This window comes from Haematobia irritans, chromosome 1 (assembly GCF_050003625.1).
Source record: "Haematobia irritans isolate KBUSLIRL chromosome 1, ASM5000362v1, whole genome shotgun sequence".
NCBI classification, from domain to species: Eukaryota; Metazoa; Arthropoda; class Insecta; order Diptera; family Muscidae; genus Haematobia; species Haematobia irritans.
In genome coordinates this window covers 111582763-111601580 of record NC_134397.1, presented here as the reverse complement: position 1 = coordinate 111601580, position 18818 = coordinate 111582763, and positions in this window count along the sequence as shown.

Genomic DNA, 18818 nt, shown 5'->3' with positions numbered 1-18818 from the left:
AAACAAAAAAAAAACTTTCGGAGAGTAGTTACTTATACTCTGTGTATAGACTTTCAATTCCAATCAGCATTGCCGTTTTGGTCCGATCGGACCAAAATTGGTCCAAAAGATTTCTAATTTTTAAATTTAGTCCGATGGTCAGACCAAACAGAATTTGATCCATTTTGGTCCATTTTCATAAATTTGGTTTCTATCACATATTAAATAGTAGATGGTGCACCGCAAAGAATATTGTCGGGAGGCCAAATATTTCACATGCTTAAAATACGAATATGAATTTTGCTTAGAATAGAAGACGTATTTCTCTGAAAAAAAGTTTTTCCTTGTCTAAAAGTCTCTAAACTTTTCAATGAAGTCTGTTTGTCCTTATAGCTAAGTGATTCGACATAAAAATGTGTATCCTAACATGAATGCAAATTTCGTTTTAATGAAGTCAAAATGGATTTAATATTTCTGAAAAAATCTTCAAAATTAATAAAATATTTCAACACATTGTTTTAAAGTCATTATACTCTAAACCACATAGTGGTTAGGGTATAATAAATTTGATCTGTCAAAAAATGTGCCTACAAGAAATATTGATTTTAGACCCCATAAAATATATACCGATCGACTCAGAATCACCTCCTGAGTCGATCTAGCGCTTGGCGTCCGTCCGTCCATCCGTCCGTCTGTCCATGTATTTGTTGTTCACAGGATTTCGGTCGCAATTATTAACCGATTTTGATGAAATTTGGTACAGGGAGTTTTTTTTGGGCGCAAGGACGAACGTTATTGAATTTGGAAGAAATCGGATCAAATGGGAGCTATATGGGAGCTATATCTCCCATATATATGTATTGCCCGATTTCGACAAATGGGGTCACGTTGCACTTTTTTTACTAACCGATCGTCGTCAAATTTAGCACAAAATAATCTTCTGTATCACCCTTTAAGCCTGAAAATTTCATCGAAATCGGTTCAGATTTAGATATAGGTCCCATATATATGTATCGCCCGATTTTGTCACATTAGGTCATAAAACCCTTATTTATCAACCGATCTTACTCAAAGTTGGCGAAATGTAATCTTCTATAGCACTAACTATATGTGCAAAAAATCATCGAAATCGGTTCAGATTTAGCTATAGCTCCCATATATGTACCGCCCGATTTTTCTAAATAAAATAAAACTCAATTGAACAAATAATACAATGTTTGTACTATAATTTTCTCGAAGAGGAGCGTGGAGCGGAGCGGAGCGAGGAGCGGAGCGGTTTTTTTTTCTCCGGAGCGGGAGCGGAGCGGAGCGGAAAAAATGGACCGCTCCGGATCCCTGGTACAGGGTATAATAAGTTTGTGCATTTGAATGTAACGCCAAGAAGGAAAAGTCTGAGACCCATCGTTTAGTATACCGATCGTCTTAGAATTAAATTCTGAGTCGATTTAGCGATGTCCGCCTGTCTGTCTGTTCATGTATTTTAAAAAAATTTTTCGAATTCAGCAGCCCGAAATACATAAGAAAAGTACCCATCACCACACAAAAAAAAAAATTCTGATTCAATCACGAAATTAATTGATCCAATTAATTTTTAATTGAAATGTCTTCAATCACAGAAATGATAGTATCAATTAAAAAATTAATTGAAGGTCAATTAAAAAGTTAATTGATCCAATTAAAAAATTACTTGATACTATTATTTTTATACCCTCCACCATAGGATGGGGTATATTAACTTTGTCATTCCGTTTGTAACATATCGAAATATTGCTCTAAGACCCCATAAAGTATATATATTCTGGGTCGTGGTGAAATTCTGAGTCGATCTAAGCATGTCCGTCCGTCCGTCTGTCCGGCTGTCCGTCCGTCTGTGGAAATCACGCTAACTTCCAAACGAAACTAGCTATCGACTTGAAACTTGGCACAAGTAGTTGTTATTGATGTAGGTCGGATGGTATTGAAAATGGGCCATATCGGCCCACGTTTACGAATAGCCCCCATATAAACCGATCCCCAAATTTGGCTTGCGGAGCCTTCCGGAGCAGCAAAATTCATCCGATCCGGTTGAAATTTGGTACGTGGTCTAAGTATACGGTCTCTAACAACCATGCGAAAATTGGTCTATATCGGTCCATAATTATATATAGCCCCCATATAAACCGATCCCCAGATTTGACCTCCGGAGCCTCTTGGAGGGGCAAAATTCATCCGATCCGGTTGAAATTTGGTACCTGTTGTTAGTATACGGTCTCTAACAACCATGCAAAAATTGGTCCATATCGGTCCATAAATATATATAGCTCCCATATAAACCGATCCCCAGATTTGACCTCCGGAGCCTCTTGAAATTTGGTACGTGGTGTTAGTATATGGTCTCTAACAACCATGCAAAAACTGGTCCATATCGGTCCATAATTATATATAGCTCCCATATAAACCGATCCCCAGATTTGACCTCCGGAGCCTCTTGGAGGGGCAAAATTCATCCGATCCGTTTGAAATTGGGTACCTGATGTTAGTATACGGTCTCTAACAAGCATGCAAAAATTGGTCCATATCGGTCCATAATTATATATAGCTCCCATATAAACCGATCCCCAGATTTAACCTCCGGAGCCTCTTGGAGGAGCAAACTTCATCCTACCCGATTGAAATTTGGTACGTGGTGTTAGTATATGGTCTCTAACAACCATGCAAAAACTGGTCCATATCGGTCCATAATTATATATAGCTCCCATATAAACCGATCCCCAGATTTGACCTCCGGAGCCTCTTGGAGGGGCAAAATTCATCCGATCCGTTTGAAATTGGGTACCTGATGTTAGTATACGGTCTCTAACAAACATGCAAAAATTGGTCCATATCGGTCCATAATTATATATAGCTCCCATATAAACCGATCCCCAGATTTGAACTCTGGAGCCTCTTGGATGAGCAAAATTCATCCGATCCAATTGAAATTTAGTACGTGGTGTTAGTATATGGTCTCTAACAACCATGTAAAAATTGGTCCATATCGGTCCATAATTATATATAGCTCCCATATAAACCGATCCCCAGATTTGACCTCCGGAGCCTCTTGGAGGAGCAAAAGTCATCCGATGCGGTTGAAATTTGGTACATTTCGTTAGTATATGGCCTCTAACAGCCATGTAAAAATTGTCAAATTTTATTACTATAGAACGTTTTGTCAAAATTTCATTTCTATAGAAAGTTTTGTAAAAAGTTTATTTCTATAGCAATGTTTGTCAACATTTTATTTCCATAGAAAATTTTGTCAAAATTTTATTTCTATAGAAAATTTTGTAAAAAATTTATTTCTGTAGAAAATTTTGTCAACATTTTATTTCTATAGACAATTTTGTCAACAGTTTATTCCTATAGAACATTTTGTCAACATTTTATTTCTATAGAAAATTTTGTCAACATTTTATTTCTATAGAAAATTTTGTCAAAATTTTATTGCTATAGAAAATTTTGTGAACATTTTACTTCCATAGAAAATTTTGTCAACATTTTATTTCTATAGAAAATTTTGTCAAGTTTTTATTTCTATAGAAAATTTTGTCAAACTGAATTATATACGTATTTAATCGGCCTTTTTTTTTGTTTAATATATACCCCTTATGGACTAACTTACAATTTAGAAGACAGTGTTAAAAAGTTTTACGATACCTTGCCATCGGCAAGTGTTATCGCAACCCAAGTAATTCGATTGTGGGTGACAGCCTTTAGTAGAAGTTCCTACGCAATCCATGGTGGAGGGTACATAAGATTCGGCCTGGCCGAACTTACGGCGGTATATACTTGTTGTGATTGATTTTTATTTCAATTAAAAAATTTGTTGAATCAATTAAATTTTTAATTGAATTTTTTTTTAAAACACAATTAAAATTTTAATTGGAAAAATTTTCGTGAAATTTTTTTGTGTGCATAGAATGGTGACGGGGGTATAATAAGTTTGTCATTCCGTTTGTAACACATCGAAATATCAATTTCCGACTATATAAAGTATATATATTCTTCATCAGGGAGAAATTCTTAGACGATATAACGATGTCCGTCTGTCCGTCTGTCTGTCTGTCTGTTGTAATCACGGTACAGTTTTCAATAATGAAGCAATCGTGCTGAAATTTTGCACAAACTCGTCTTTTGTCTGCAGGCAGGTCAAGTTCGAAGATGGGCTATATCGGTCCAGGTTTTGATATAGTCCCCATATAAACCGACCTCCCGATTTGGGGTCTTGGGCTTATAGAAATCGCAGATTTTATCCAATTTGCCTGAAATTTGAAATCTAGAGGTATTTTATGACCATAAAGAGGTGTGCCAAAAATGGTGAGTATCGGTCCATGTTTTGATATAGCCCCCATATAGACCGATCTCCCGATTTTACTTCTTGGGCTTATAGAAACCGCAGTTTTTATTAAATGTACCTGAAATTGGAAATCTAGAGGTATTGTAGGACCGCAAATACGTGTGCCAAAAATTGTGAGTATCGGTCCATGTTTTGGTATGGTCCCCATATAAAACGACCTCCCGATTTGGGGTCTTGGGCTTATAGAAACCGTAGTTTTTCTCCAATTTGTCTGAAATTGGAAATCTAGAGGAATTTTAGGACCATAAAGAGGTGTGCCGAAAATGGTGAGTATCGGTCCATATTTGGGTATAGCCCCCATACAGACCGGTTTCCCGATTTTACTTCTTGGACTTCTAGAATCCGAAGTTTTTATCCTGCACAGAAAAAAATATCACCAAAATATTTCCAATTAAAAAGTTAATTGAAGTTGAATGTTTTTTTTTTTTTCAATTAATAAATTAATTGATACAATTAACTTTTTAATCAAGATAGAAACATTAAGTTAATTAAGTCAATGATTGAAAATTTTAAAATTTTAAATTAAAAAATTAATTGATACAATTAACTTTTTAATCAAATTCGGAAGACTAAGTCAGTTAAAAAAGTGATGAACATTTCTTAATCCGAATAAAAACTTTAAGTCAATTCAGAAGGTAATTGAAATTAGTTACCTTTTTAAATAAAAAATTAATTGGGGTTTGCATTCAAAATCAATTAAATATTTAATTGAATCAATTAAAAAATTAATTGAAAATTGCTAATGACATCAATTAATTTTCTAATCAAGAATTTTTTCTATGCCCATTTAAAACTGTGATTGATACTATCATTTTCGTGATTGAAGACATTTCAATTAAAAAATTAATTGGATCAATTAATTTCGTGATTGAATCAGAAAATTTTTTTTGTGTGTGTTTGCCTAAATTTGGAAATCTATAGGTATTTTCGGGTCATAAAGAGGTGTGCCGAAAATGGTGAGTATCGGTCCATATGTTAGTATAGCCCCCATAAGAACGATCTCCCGATTTAACTCCTTGGGTTTCTTGAAACCATAGTTTTTATCTGATTTGCCTGAAATTGTAAATATTCTGGTATTTTAGGCCCACAAAAACGTATATCGGATTAAGTTTTTATCGGTCCATTTGGTAATGCCTCCATATAGACCGACTTCACTTCTTGAGGGTGTAGAAGGCGCATTGATCATGAAAATTGCTTGAAACTCAATGTAAAATTTCCAAATTTTACTTCTACAGATTTAAGATTTCAAATCAAGACGTTATTTTATAATTTTCTTGCACACTTACAAGAGATGTTAATGATTCCTCTAAAACTCAAACAAAAATGGTTCTTATAAATCCAGAATCTGATATAGTCCTCATAGGTGAAATCTTTAAATTTATCTTCGGGAAGTGTCCTCAAGTCCTCAAGCCCTCCTGAAATTTCAAAGGAAACCCTAATATTTGGTTCATGGTGGTGGGTATTTAAGATTCTGCCCGGCCGAACTTAGTGCTGTATATACTTGTTTGGTATAAAATTTTTATTGTGCAATAAAAAAATAATATTTTATCCAAAAGCTCAATACATTTCGTTTATATCAAGCACACTTTTCTGACTGTAAATCTTTAATAACATTTCGAAGTTTAATTATAAAAATTTAATATAGTATATATAAATGTGTAAATGGTGTTCGGTCGGAGCAGAGATTGAACCTACGACCCTTAGGTTAGGTTAGGTTAAAGCCCGATTAAGATTCAGCTTACTTAGACTATTCAGTCCATTGTGCTACCACATTAACTAAAAGTACCTATTACATATGGGCACTTCTAGTTTTAACCGTTGAACCTTCTCGATTATTTTCTTCTGTTGAACCAACCAGATTGTTCCAAAAACATTAGCAGACTACTTAAGTTAACGTTTTCCAAGTCCGCCAGTAATCTGAAGCTATATGCCCCAAAAATTTGCTTACGCCTTACACAAAATGCAGGACACTCACACAAGAGGTGTTTTATTGATTCCTTTTCCTCCGCATCATGACAGCTCATACAATAGTCATTATACTTCGCACCAATAGTTTTTGCAAAATCGCCTATCAGGCAGCGACCCGTTATAGCAGATATCAGGAGTGATATCTGGCATCTCGAGAACACAAGCATATCTAGTGTGCGGTTTAAGTTTAAATGGGACCATATTTGCTTGGTGTCGTTACAACCCTTACAATTCTCTCATCGAACATTTGCCATCATGACAGCCTCCTCACCTACGACCCTTTGCAGACATGCTAACCACTGCTCCACGCGGCCAAACAAATGTATGTTTCTGTTAAATAATGTTATGTTTGCGTGGCTCGTGGGCGCTGCAAACTATTCTATATAAATGTAACTTATGACGATAATTGTCTATTGGTGACTATAACTGCTACGTAGCCCAGTGGATAGTTATTTGTATTACAGAAAAAGGTGTCAAGAACTAAAAAAATTCGTGGAAGTGAAAAAAAAAACATATTAATGTTTCGGCAGTATCCAATAATATATGTGCTTCCTGCAAAATGTGTTTGGAACATACGTTAGTGAAGCGATTTTTTTTAGGGTGTACGTTTGCTGTAGAGTTTGGAAGAATCATGATTATTTGTATGAATTTTGACAAAACTCGAAAAGCCAAAGTACTCCACGTTTTGTTTCCGAATTTTTTTCCAAAAATTTTTCAAATTTATTTTAATATTTTCAAAAATTTCTTCAAAATGTAAAAATTTGAACTCTCTAAACTATGTGTCTAAAGGACGTAGTTAATATCGTTAAAACCGGAAAAAGTCGGAATTGTCCATTTTGTGAGTAAAAAATCGTCATTGGCAGCCCTGCCTCCCGTATTTCATCTCTATTTCTTTCTCTATACGCTCTCTGTCGCTCCCTGAATAAAATATCACGACATATATATGTTTGCTCTAAATTTGTAAATTTATATTTGTTTACATTCACACATATTATTTTTATGAAGCATTCTTGTCCCAAACATAATATGTTATAACATATTAAAATATGTGTCCCAAACATTTAATACTAGTTTAGGCACATTTTTGCACTTAAATATATTGTGTTTAAAAAGTGTGCCCGCAACACATTTTGTTTAAATCGTAACATATTAAAAACATAATGTTCTAACAGCGTATATCTTTCTCCTGATATGGATTTTGGTCTACAAAGTGGTGAAGGGGATAATATGGTCGGCCTTGCTCGACTTTAGACATTACTTACTTGTTTCTCCATTATCTAGAAATGAAGACTAATATAGACGAACTGAAATATATGTTTTTAATTATCTAGTTAATTTAACGCATACACAAAAAAATATTGAAGTCAAGTAAACTTTCTCATATTGGAGAAATTGTAACAAAAACATAAAAATTGCCATAAACTAAAATAGAGATAAATTGGTTGTAGTGCCGATGTGGTTCATTTTTTTATTGTACACATTTGTGGAGGCTATTTGGCGAATTTTACAAAATAGCAATAGAAATTCTCCTCCCGGCTGGAGATCGACTTATACGTCAGAAAAAACTGAGAAACTTTAGAGAACCTGACATCAGAAGTACTGATTTTCGAAATTCACCTCCACTGAAAAAAAGATTTTGACGTTCCTTTAAGGATTTTGGTATTGATTCCGAGCCAAAGATGCACCTTTTTTAACCAATAAAATTAAATAGGACTAATAAAATTAACATTAAGGTACAGATCTCAATTATCGAATTTGCATACTCTTTTCCAGTACATTTATAAAGCTAACCAAATACAAACAAATGTCAGTTTAAAAATCCAAACCCATCAAAGTATAAAATGTTTTCTTATTTCTTATTTAAATCTAAAGATTCCATATTTTAGTTAATTCAAGAACGATTTCTTTAAATCAAAAGTTTCTTTACTTTAAAGAAAATTTGCCTTGGTTTTAAGATATTAAAATTTAACCGATGGACGCAAATTTCCAAAATATGTGTCCTAAATTTAATAAAATTTATTTTGAAACAATCATTATAAATACATTTTTCAGTGTATGAATGAAATGAATGAAATTCAAATGAAATCATTATTTAAAGCTGTAGCTATTGCGTGATTAGTACAGACAGACTTATATTACTCGATTCATTATTGTATTTCATCTAATCAAAGATTTATATTGTATATGTGCACAGAAAAAAATATTGTCGTGAGGGCAACGATTTCATGTCCTCAAAATACGAATGCAAATTCAAAAGTCGATAAACTTTTCAATGAAGTCGTTTTTACTTATTGATAAGTGATTCGACTTAAAACTTGGTATCCTTATGTGAAAGAAACTTTTGTTTGACTAAAGTCAACTTGGCTTTAATAATTCTGAAAAAAAATCACAATTAATGAAATCGTCTTTAAATTTGTTGACTTTTTATATCTTGACTACAAAGCGAAGATTGTTAACAAATACAAGGACAAAAAGACTATTTGTCATATGTTTGGACGTCAAAGTTTTAGCACATTATTTTTAAGTATATAGTGTTCATTAACTAGCATAACACGTTTGCGACATGTGTTAATATGTTAGAACATATTATGTTTGGGACATAACATCTTTCTTTTAATATAATATATGTGGATGCATATATTTATTTAGAAACATATATTTATTTAACATATATGTGTTTAGAATGAGAGACCGAGAGAGTATGCTACATGTAAAAAATGGAAGTAACCATTTGGCGCATTAAAAATATATACAAAAAAAAGCTTTACATTGGCAAAAAAAAATGATTTTGAAAAAAAAAAACTTGACAAATAAAAACACTCATATTGGATTTAATTAATTTTTTTTTTATTTTATTTTTTTTTTTTTACAAAATTTATTAGTATAAAAACAAATATATCATAAAAAGTAAAAATAACAGACAATGTAAAAGAAACAAAAACAATTTAACAATCAACAAGTAAGGAAAGTCTACACGGATGAAAAAGGCTGTTTTTCATATGTTTGGCTATAAACATTATATGTTTGGAACACAAATTTTTAAACACAATATTTTTGAGTGCAAGCATATAATGTTCATAAACTAGCATAACATGTTTGGGACATATATGTTAATATGTTAGAACATATTATGTTTGGGACATAAAATGTTTGTAAATATAATATGCTTGGATGCAAACATATATTAATTTAGAAATAGCCTATAAACATATATGTGTTTAGTAGCTTGGAGCGCTATTTAACAGGGAGCGATATTGAATTAAGTTGGTGGTTGTTGCTTGTTATTACAAAATTAACATTTTATTTTTCCTTGGGCAATTGATCAGCTACTTCTTTGATCCTTACAAACTGTGTGGTCCGCTGTTCGAATCCCCGTCCGGCAAAAGGTAAAATTAAAATAAAAAAAAATCATACAATTGAATAATTTCTTCTACAATGTTTGTATTACAGAAAGAGGTGCTAAGAACTAAAAAATCTCGTGGAAGTGAGAAAGATGTGGGGGAATATACAATTGGGCAGAAACAAAATTTTGAGCATTCAGGTCGAAAACCTATATTGTTAGCACCTATATTACCTGTTTATTTTCATAATTCGTTATGATTGTAAATATATAAATAAATAAATAAAATTTTGAGCACAATATTGTTTGGGAGAATTTTTTTTAAGCATATAATATTTTTGGGTGCAAAATGCTTCCAAACATATTATATTTTCACATAATAACATATTGTTTTTTGGAAGACAACATTATTGAATTTGGATGCAAAAATACAAAATGTTTGGAACTTAGAGTACCCAAACATATATTGTTTAGACTAATATGCTTTCAAACATATTATATATTGGAAGAGATCAAACATATAAATGTTTGGGCAATACCCAAAAATGTATATGCTTGAAGCAAAATATGTTTGGGAGTATATGTTACAGAAGCGATTTATTGTGAGCGTGTAAGGTCGGACGGTGCCGTCTATATTATACCCTGCATCACTTTGTAGATTCACATTTCCGATACCATATCAAATCCGTCAAATGTGTTGAGTGCTAGATACACGCAGAGAAGAAACATGGTTGTCACAATCATATTCGAAGAGCAAAATAATATGATAGAAGCTATTTTTGCGGCGACCATGTAACATTTTAACCTGCAACCATGTTGACTCAGTGAACATGGTTCTAAGAAAACTATAATTGTCATCATCTAAAATGTTATTATATTGATAAAAAGAATTTTGTTTGAATGAAAAGACAATGGTCACGATTTAAAATGTTATGGTATTCATTAAAAATGTTTTTCTGCTAGTTAAAAGAACATGGTCACAACCTAAAATGTTTTGATCTTTATGAAAAAACTTTTTTCATCGTCGAAAAAAGGACGCCACTTGAGAAAAGAAAACACAAAATTAAATTTATTTGTTTGTTTTTATTTATTTATAAACTAATTCATTGTTTATTTGTATTTATAATGCCGTTCAAGCAAACATCATATATTTTTACACACTCTTTTTTTTCAATTTCAACAATAAGTAATTATTCCATAGTTACATCATGTCCATCAAATGTACAAACGCAGACATCATGTAATTGCAAATAAAAATAAATGATGATGATCCAAAACAGGTACATTTTTCAATTACACTTTCCTTTTTTGTGTTCACATAAAACCATGTGCCACTTCTGAATAAACAAATTAACACAAAACACAGTAAATCCGTATTCTCCGTCCATTCCAAGAAACAATCAACACACGACTGACGCGCAAAATGAAAATCGTGTGTACCTGCTCAATGTTTTTATAAAATTCTTTTCGCTGCAAAAAAGTTAAAAAATTAAATGGGCACGAAAAAAATGTAAATGATCTTTATGGCCATGTAATGGTTCTAGACATGTGTATACTTAACCTATAAAAATACTTTTTTCCTGTAAAAAAGTAAAAAATTGAATGGTGAGGTACACAGAAAAAAAAGTGTCTCGTAAATTTAAGAAGATTTTTACAATAATTTATTACAAGAATTTTCCAGAATTTTAGTTCATTTTTCGTATCTTCAACGAAAATTAACTACTCGAAAGGAAATTTTACAAATTCTAAGTAGCAATCGTTTAGTTCATGGCCTACAAAATACGATGGAAATTTCCTTAAAAAATTTCTTAACTGGTAGTTAAAAATTCGTTTGTTATGCTATAGAACTACTTGTGAAATGTAAAGTATTTTCTAAATAATAAGTGCAATTTACTATAAGATTTTTTTGTATGAGAAAATATTTTTTTACGAAAAATGAACTTGAAAGTGGATAGCAATTTCTTACTGACAATTCCTATAGTTAATAATTGTTGGTAAAAAATTACCCAATGAAATATTTTTAGTTCACATGTAATTAAATTTATAGACATTTTCGTCAAAAATGGTAGATAACATTTCATGAAAATTTTGCAAATTTTAAGTTAAACGTTTCATCGTTCATAAACTGGTGTGCCTTTACGAATATTATTCTCAGAGTAAATTGTCAGCAGATGCGATGAACTAATGCATAGTACAGAGATCTTTATCGGCATAGTGGAATGTGATTAATGTAAAGATGATGTTACTTGAGTTTTGTTGTGTATACATGAGCGTGGGGTTGTTTTTATTTTGGTTCATTTAGTGGTTTGTGTGTGTGTGTTTGTTATTCGCGGATGGTTTATTTGGCTGGATGAGGTGTTGTTTTCAATAAAGGCACATGTGTTTTTGTTGTTTTAGGAATGTTTTGGCTTTGCTTGGTTTTGTTTGGCATGCTTCAGTTGTATAGTTGGCGTTGGGGTGGGCTGTTGCATCTTTTAATATGCAACAAGGGAATATAAAGGCATGGAATATTTTGGAATTTTGAGACATATATTGGTGTTTGTTTATTAAACCTTTTAAATGAAAGTTATTAATATTTTATCAGTAGTTTCGAGAAAAGTTATTAAGAATATTTAGGAAAATATGTTGAAATTGAAAGTGTATTGGAATTTTTATTATTCAATGTAAAAAATTAATATTCAATTCCAGATGAATTTGGAAAATGTTTGTTATATCTCAGCGTATAGTTTAGCCATAAATTGGTAAGTATTGTTTTTTTTAATATGGCTTTCTTTTAAAAATAATATTTTTATATATATATATTATTATTTGTTAATTATTTTTTTTTTTTTGGAAACCAGTTTAATGTTTTTCTTTGTTGTAAAAGTAATATTTAATTTCAGAGCAACTCCAGGTGGGTTCGAAAATAGAGAATTGGTAAGTTTTCTGTTAAAATTTGGCTTTCTTTCAACTAGAATATTTACGTTTTTATGACCTTTTTATCATCAAAATTATAGGTTTTTAATACCTTATTTTAGTATTTCTTTAATCAATTTTTTTGGAAACCAATGTAATATTTTAATGTAAAAAAACAAATATTTAATTTTAGAATAACCCCTTAAAAATTTAAAAAAAAATGTTAGTACTCATTTGCTTGTAATTTAATAGTGAATTGGTAAGGATTCTTTAACTTTCTTTTAACCAGAATATTTGTTTTTTATGCATAATATTATTTTTTTCATTAGATTTTTTGGAAACCTATTTAATAATTTTATATAATGTAAAAAATAAATATTTATTTTCAGAATAGCCCAAATAAATTTGGACAACTTTTTATATTTCCCCTCAGCGTACAATTTAATAGAGAATTGGTAAGTTTTATATTAAAACTCTGGCTTTCTTTCAACTAGAATATTTATTTTATTATATCCTTCACATCGATAACAACACAGTTTTATGAGTTTATATAGAATACTTCATTATTTCTCTAATTGTTTCAGGTACCAATTTTATGAGATACGTTTTCCAAAGAAAAGTTGAATTCCTTACACCATTCGATAAAATGCCCCCAAATATGGTGTTACAAGCTAAAATGAAGAATTAAAATTATATTTCATTACATGGTGTTAATTTTTAACAATTTTCATTATTGTTTCCATTTTTTTCCAGCAAGATATGTGAAAAAAAATACCTACGATGAATAAAAAAGGATAAGTCAAAATGTCCAAACAGCGGGTTCAAATGAACTACTCTCTGTTCCACGTAGTCATAATTTTTATTCACAAAAAACATTGTATTAAGAACTTTCATCATAAGTTTTTACAATAAAGTACTTTTGCTTAAAGAAAGTTTAATTTTAATGTATGAACATTTTCATAATAGTAAAACGGTTTGTTGTTTCTTTAATTATTTAATTTCTCTATACTGTGGAATGATTGATTTAAAAATAGTTTAGTCGTCGACATTTTAAAGAGACTGTTAACCAATTTTTATTATCGGGTTTCCCACAAAATAAGCAAGTAAACCAAAATAATACTAACTTTTTAACTTGGTAGGGGTATATAAATCTTATGGTGTTGTAAAAATGAACTAAACTACAATGTTATAGATGAACTAAAATTTAAGAGAATTATAAACTAGACAAGTTGAAAAAAATCTTAAGGGCTAAATCATGGTCAATATTACTACAGTTTAGTTCATTTTGCAATGGAAAAGGGTTCACTGTGTTTTCAGTGTACATGATTTTCCCGACCATTTAATGGTCTCAAATTCTATCATTTATATGATAGAACATGTTTGCGGTATTTGAGAACCATTCAAATGCTTATTGCCACCATACATTTTTCTCCGCTCGAAAACTATTTTTACAAAGACAAAATACATGGTTTTCGCGACAATTACATGCTCTAGATAAGCATTAAATGGATGCGGCAACCATGTCTTTCTGTGCGTTTATAAAGGTTTGTGTCCCATATACATTTAAATCTGAATCGATTTGGGCAAACTATTTTAGATTTCGTAGAAAATCTCTGGACTTCAAATATAAATCGGCTAATGGCCTGAGCGGAGCACAATGCTAGTAGTAAAATTTGGGAAATATTGAGATCTAAATCAATCTCTACGATTTATCGGTCGATAGATATTAGAGGTATAAGAAAATTTTATTCATTTTTACAAGCTTTTGTTTTTGCAGTTGCGATTTTACATGGCCAATGTGGGTATTTGGGCTAAAATGTTACCTGTATACTCTGTGAAAAAATTCATGTCAATCGGAGTGAAACTGTGCCTTCCGGTGGTCATACGAGTCTAAATCGGGCGTAAGATATATATGCGAGCTATATCTCAATCTGAACCGATTTCAACCAAATTTAGCATGCATAGTAAGAATGTTAATTCTACTAGCTGTGCCAAATTTTACGTAAGTCGGAGTAAAACTGTGGCCTCTGAGGTCATATAAGTCTAAATCGGACGAAAGATGTATATGGGAGCTATATCTCAATCTAAACCGATTTCAACCAAATTTAGCATGCATAGTAAGAATGTTAATTCTACTAGCTGTGCCAAATTTTACGTAAATCGGAGTAAAACTGTGGCCTCTGAGGTCATATAAGTCTATATCGGGCGAAAGATATATATGGGAGCTATATCTAAATCTGAACCGATTTCTTCCAAAATTAAAATTAATCAAGATGGAAACATTAACTTGATTAATAGTCTTAAAATTTTCTAATCAAACTCGGAAGACTAAGTAATTAAAAAAGTGATGGATTTTTTTTATTTTTTAACTAAAACTTTATTTCAAACAAACAAGTTTTTAATGAAACTAAAAACACTAAGTCAGTTAAGAATGTAATTGAAAATAGTTACGTTTTTAATGAAAAAATTAATTGAGTTTTGCAATCAACATCAATAACATTTTTAATTGAATTATTTAAAAAATTAATTAATTAATAAAGTATTTTTTAAATGTCATTGTCGTGATTTAAGACATTTAAATTAAATAATTAAGTGTATCAATTAATTTCATGATTGAATCCGATTTTGATTGATTTTATTAGATCTTTTTTTATTAAATAGAAAGTAATTATTCAAGCTTGAGATGTTTTTTTTTTGTTTTTTATATGTACGAGTGTTGTTTTTCCACTTGAATGTTATTTATACATCTACTCCTGATGAAGCAACTCAACGTAATTGCGAAATATTTAAGAGGAAGAATAAAAGGAACTAATACATACAAAAAAAAAACGATCTCATGCTTGAATAATTATTTTCTATTTAAAAATTTGTTGAAAAAGTATTTTCCAATTTGAGCTTTTCACAAATACTTTACTAATGAAGACTGTCGTGGGTATGAAAGCTGAGCTCAAGCCCTTTCCAATGAATCTTGTCTCCATACCGCACGCGGCTTAGTTTTGGCACAGTGGGCTCCGTTGTAAAAATTTGTTCAACAAGTATTTTCCAATTTGCACTTTTCACAAATACTTTTGTAATAAACACTTTTGTGATTATGAAAGCTGAGCTCAAGCCCATTCCAATGAGCTGAGCTTAAGCCCATACAAAACTTTGTTAAGCTTTTACATACTCAGGTTTAAGAATTCTTTGTAATATATATTAATTGGCCGCGAAAGCTTTTGTATTAAAATTCTAAATAAATGAAATATATTAAAGAAGTGATGCAAAATTGGCGTAGAAGCGATGAATTTAATATGGGCTTGTCATTGTCATTTGAACAGCTGTTGCACAGAATTTGCATCACTTCTTAAGGTGCACGCACAGAAAAAACATGTTTGGACATGGTTGCCGCATCCATTTAATGCTTATCTTGAGTATGTAATTGTCGCGAAAACATGTATTTGGTCTTTGTAAAAATAATTTTCGAGCGGAGAAAAATATGTGTTGGCAATAAGCATTTAAATGGTTCTCAAATGCCGCAAACATGTTCTATTATTTAAATGATAGAATTTGAGGCCATTACATGGTCGGGAAAATCATGCACCTGACCATTCAATTTTTTTACTTTTTTGCAGAGAAAAAAGTATTTTTATAGATTACATATAGACATGTCTACAACCATTGCATGACCATAAAGACCATGTACATTGTTTTCGTGACCATTTAATTGTTTGCGCGAAAATAATTTTATAAAAAAATGAGCAGGTACACACGATTTTCATTTTGAGCGTCAGTCGTGTGTTGATTGTTTTTTGGAATGGACGGAGAATACGGAATTATTGTGTTAATGTATTTATACAGAAGTGGCACGTGGTTTTATGTGAACACAAAAAAGGAAACTGCAATTGAAAAAAATACCTGATTTTTGTTATGTATTTTGCTTATGGTATAATTTATTTTTATTTGCAGTTACATGATGCCTGCGTTTGTACATTTGATGGGCACGACGTAAATATGGAATGATTACATATTGTTGAAATTGAACCAAAATACAGTGTGTAAAATTATGTGAATTTTGCTTGCACGACATTTTAAATACAAATAAACGATGAATTAAATTATAAATAAATAAAAAGAAATAAATAAAGTTAATTTTGTGTTTCTTTTCTCAAGTGGCGTCCTTTTTTCGACCAAGAAAAATTTTTTTCATAAAGATCAAAACATTTTAGGTTGTGACCATGTTCTTTTAACTGAAAGAAAAACATTTTTGACGAATACCATAACATTTTAGATTGTGACCATTGTCTTTTAATGGAAACAAAATTCTTTTTATCAATATAATAACATTTTAGATGAGGAAAATTTTATTTTTCTTAGAACCATGTTCACTGACCCAACATGGTTGCAGGTGAAAATGTTACATGGTCGCCGCAAAAATAGCTCCTATCATATTATTTTGCTCTTCGAATATGATTGTGACAATCTTATTTCTTCTCTGCGTGTGTGATCCGATTTGGATGTGAATTAAAAAAATTTGTGATATTTTGCCAAGTAAATAATTTTTATAAATTTTTATGATTTTTAATGCATCCTAACATTCAATTTTTTTTGGGAAACTTTCGAAAATAAAAACCACTTGCATTTATAGTACTCATCAAGAGTTTTCATTTGATACCAAACACTGTAGAGCAGGTGTTGCACAGTGGGCCAATGTGCACTTTTTTGAAATTCAAAAAAATAATTTCGATATTTCTGTGATGCTTTCGAATATAGCAACCACTTGGATTTATAGTACTCATCAAGAGCTTTCATTTGATACCAAAAAATCTAGAGCAGGTATTGCACAGTGGGCGTAGTTTAACTTTATTTCAAGTTGGACAAACTGACTTTTAAAATATAGCTGCAAAACTAACATTTATGGGACGCTTTCGAACATGACAACCACTTGCACTTATAGTACTTTTCAAGATCTTTCGTTTAATATCAAAATATGTTGTTGTTGCTGAATTTCATTAAATATTTTATCTCCCCAAATTGTTATTAACCCATTAGGTGCGCAGGCAAAAACTACCTGGTTTGTGTCTCGACTAGTTAAATTTACAATTTATCTTCACGCACATAAATATGAAACATTCTACCATATTTCCCCTACTCTGGCGTACATATATATGGGAGCTATATCTAAATATAAACCGATTTTGACCAAATTTAACATGCACTGAAAAAACAGTGAATCCTTTTCCATTGCAAAATGAACTAAACTGTAGTAATATTGACCATGATTTAGCCCTTAAAACTTTTTTCAACTTGTCTAGTTTATAATTCTCTTAAATTTTAGTTCATCTATAACATTGTAGTTTAGTTCATTTTTACAACACCATAAGATTTATATACCCCTACCAAGTTAAAAAGTCAGTATTATTTTGTTTTACTTGCTTATTTTGTGGGAAACCCGATAATAAAAATTGGTTAACAGTCTCTTTAAAATGTCGGCGACTAAACTATTTTTAAATCAATCATTCCACAGTACAGAGAAATTAAATAATTAAAGGAACAACAAACCGTTTTACTATTATGAAAATTTTCATACATTAAAATTAAACTTTCTTTAAGCAAAAGTACTTTATTATAAAAACTTATGATGAAAGTTCTTAATACAATGCTTTTTGTGAATAAAAATTATGACCACGTGGAACAGAGAGTAGTTCATTTGAACTCGCTGTTTGGACATTTTGACTTATCCTTGTTTTATTCATCGTAGGTAATTTTTTCACATATCTTGCTGGAAAAAATGGAAACAATAATGCAAATCGTTAAAAATTAACACCATCTAATGAAATATAATTTTTAATTCTTCATTTTAGCTTGTAACTTACCATATTTGGGGGCATTTTTTCAAATGGTGTAAGGAATTCAACATTTCTTTGGAAAACGTATCTCATAAAATTTGTACCTGTAACAATTAGAGAAATAATGAAGTATTCTAAATAACTCATAAAACTGTGTTGTTATCGATGTGAAGAATATAATAAAATAAATATTCTAGTTGAAAGAAAGCCAAAGTTTTAATATAAAACTTACCAATTCTCTATTAAATTGTACGCTGAGGGGAAATATAAAAAGTTGTCCAAATTTATTTGGGTTACTCTGAAATTAAATATTTATTTTTTACATTAATTAAAATTATTAAATAGGTTTTCAAAAAATCTAATGAAAAAAATAATAATATACATAAAAAAACAAATATTCTTGATAACCCTAGACAGTCATCATTCGTCAAAATGA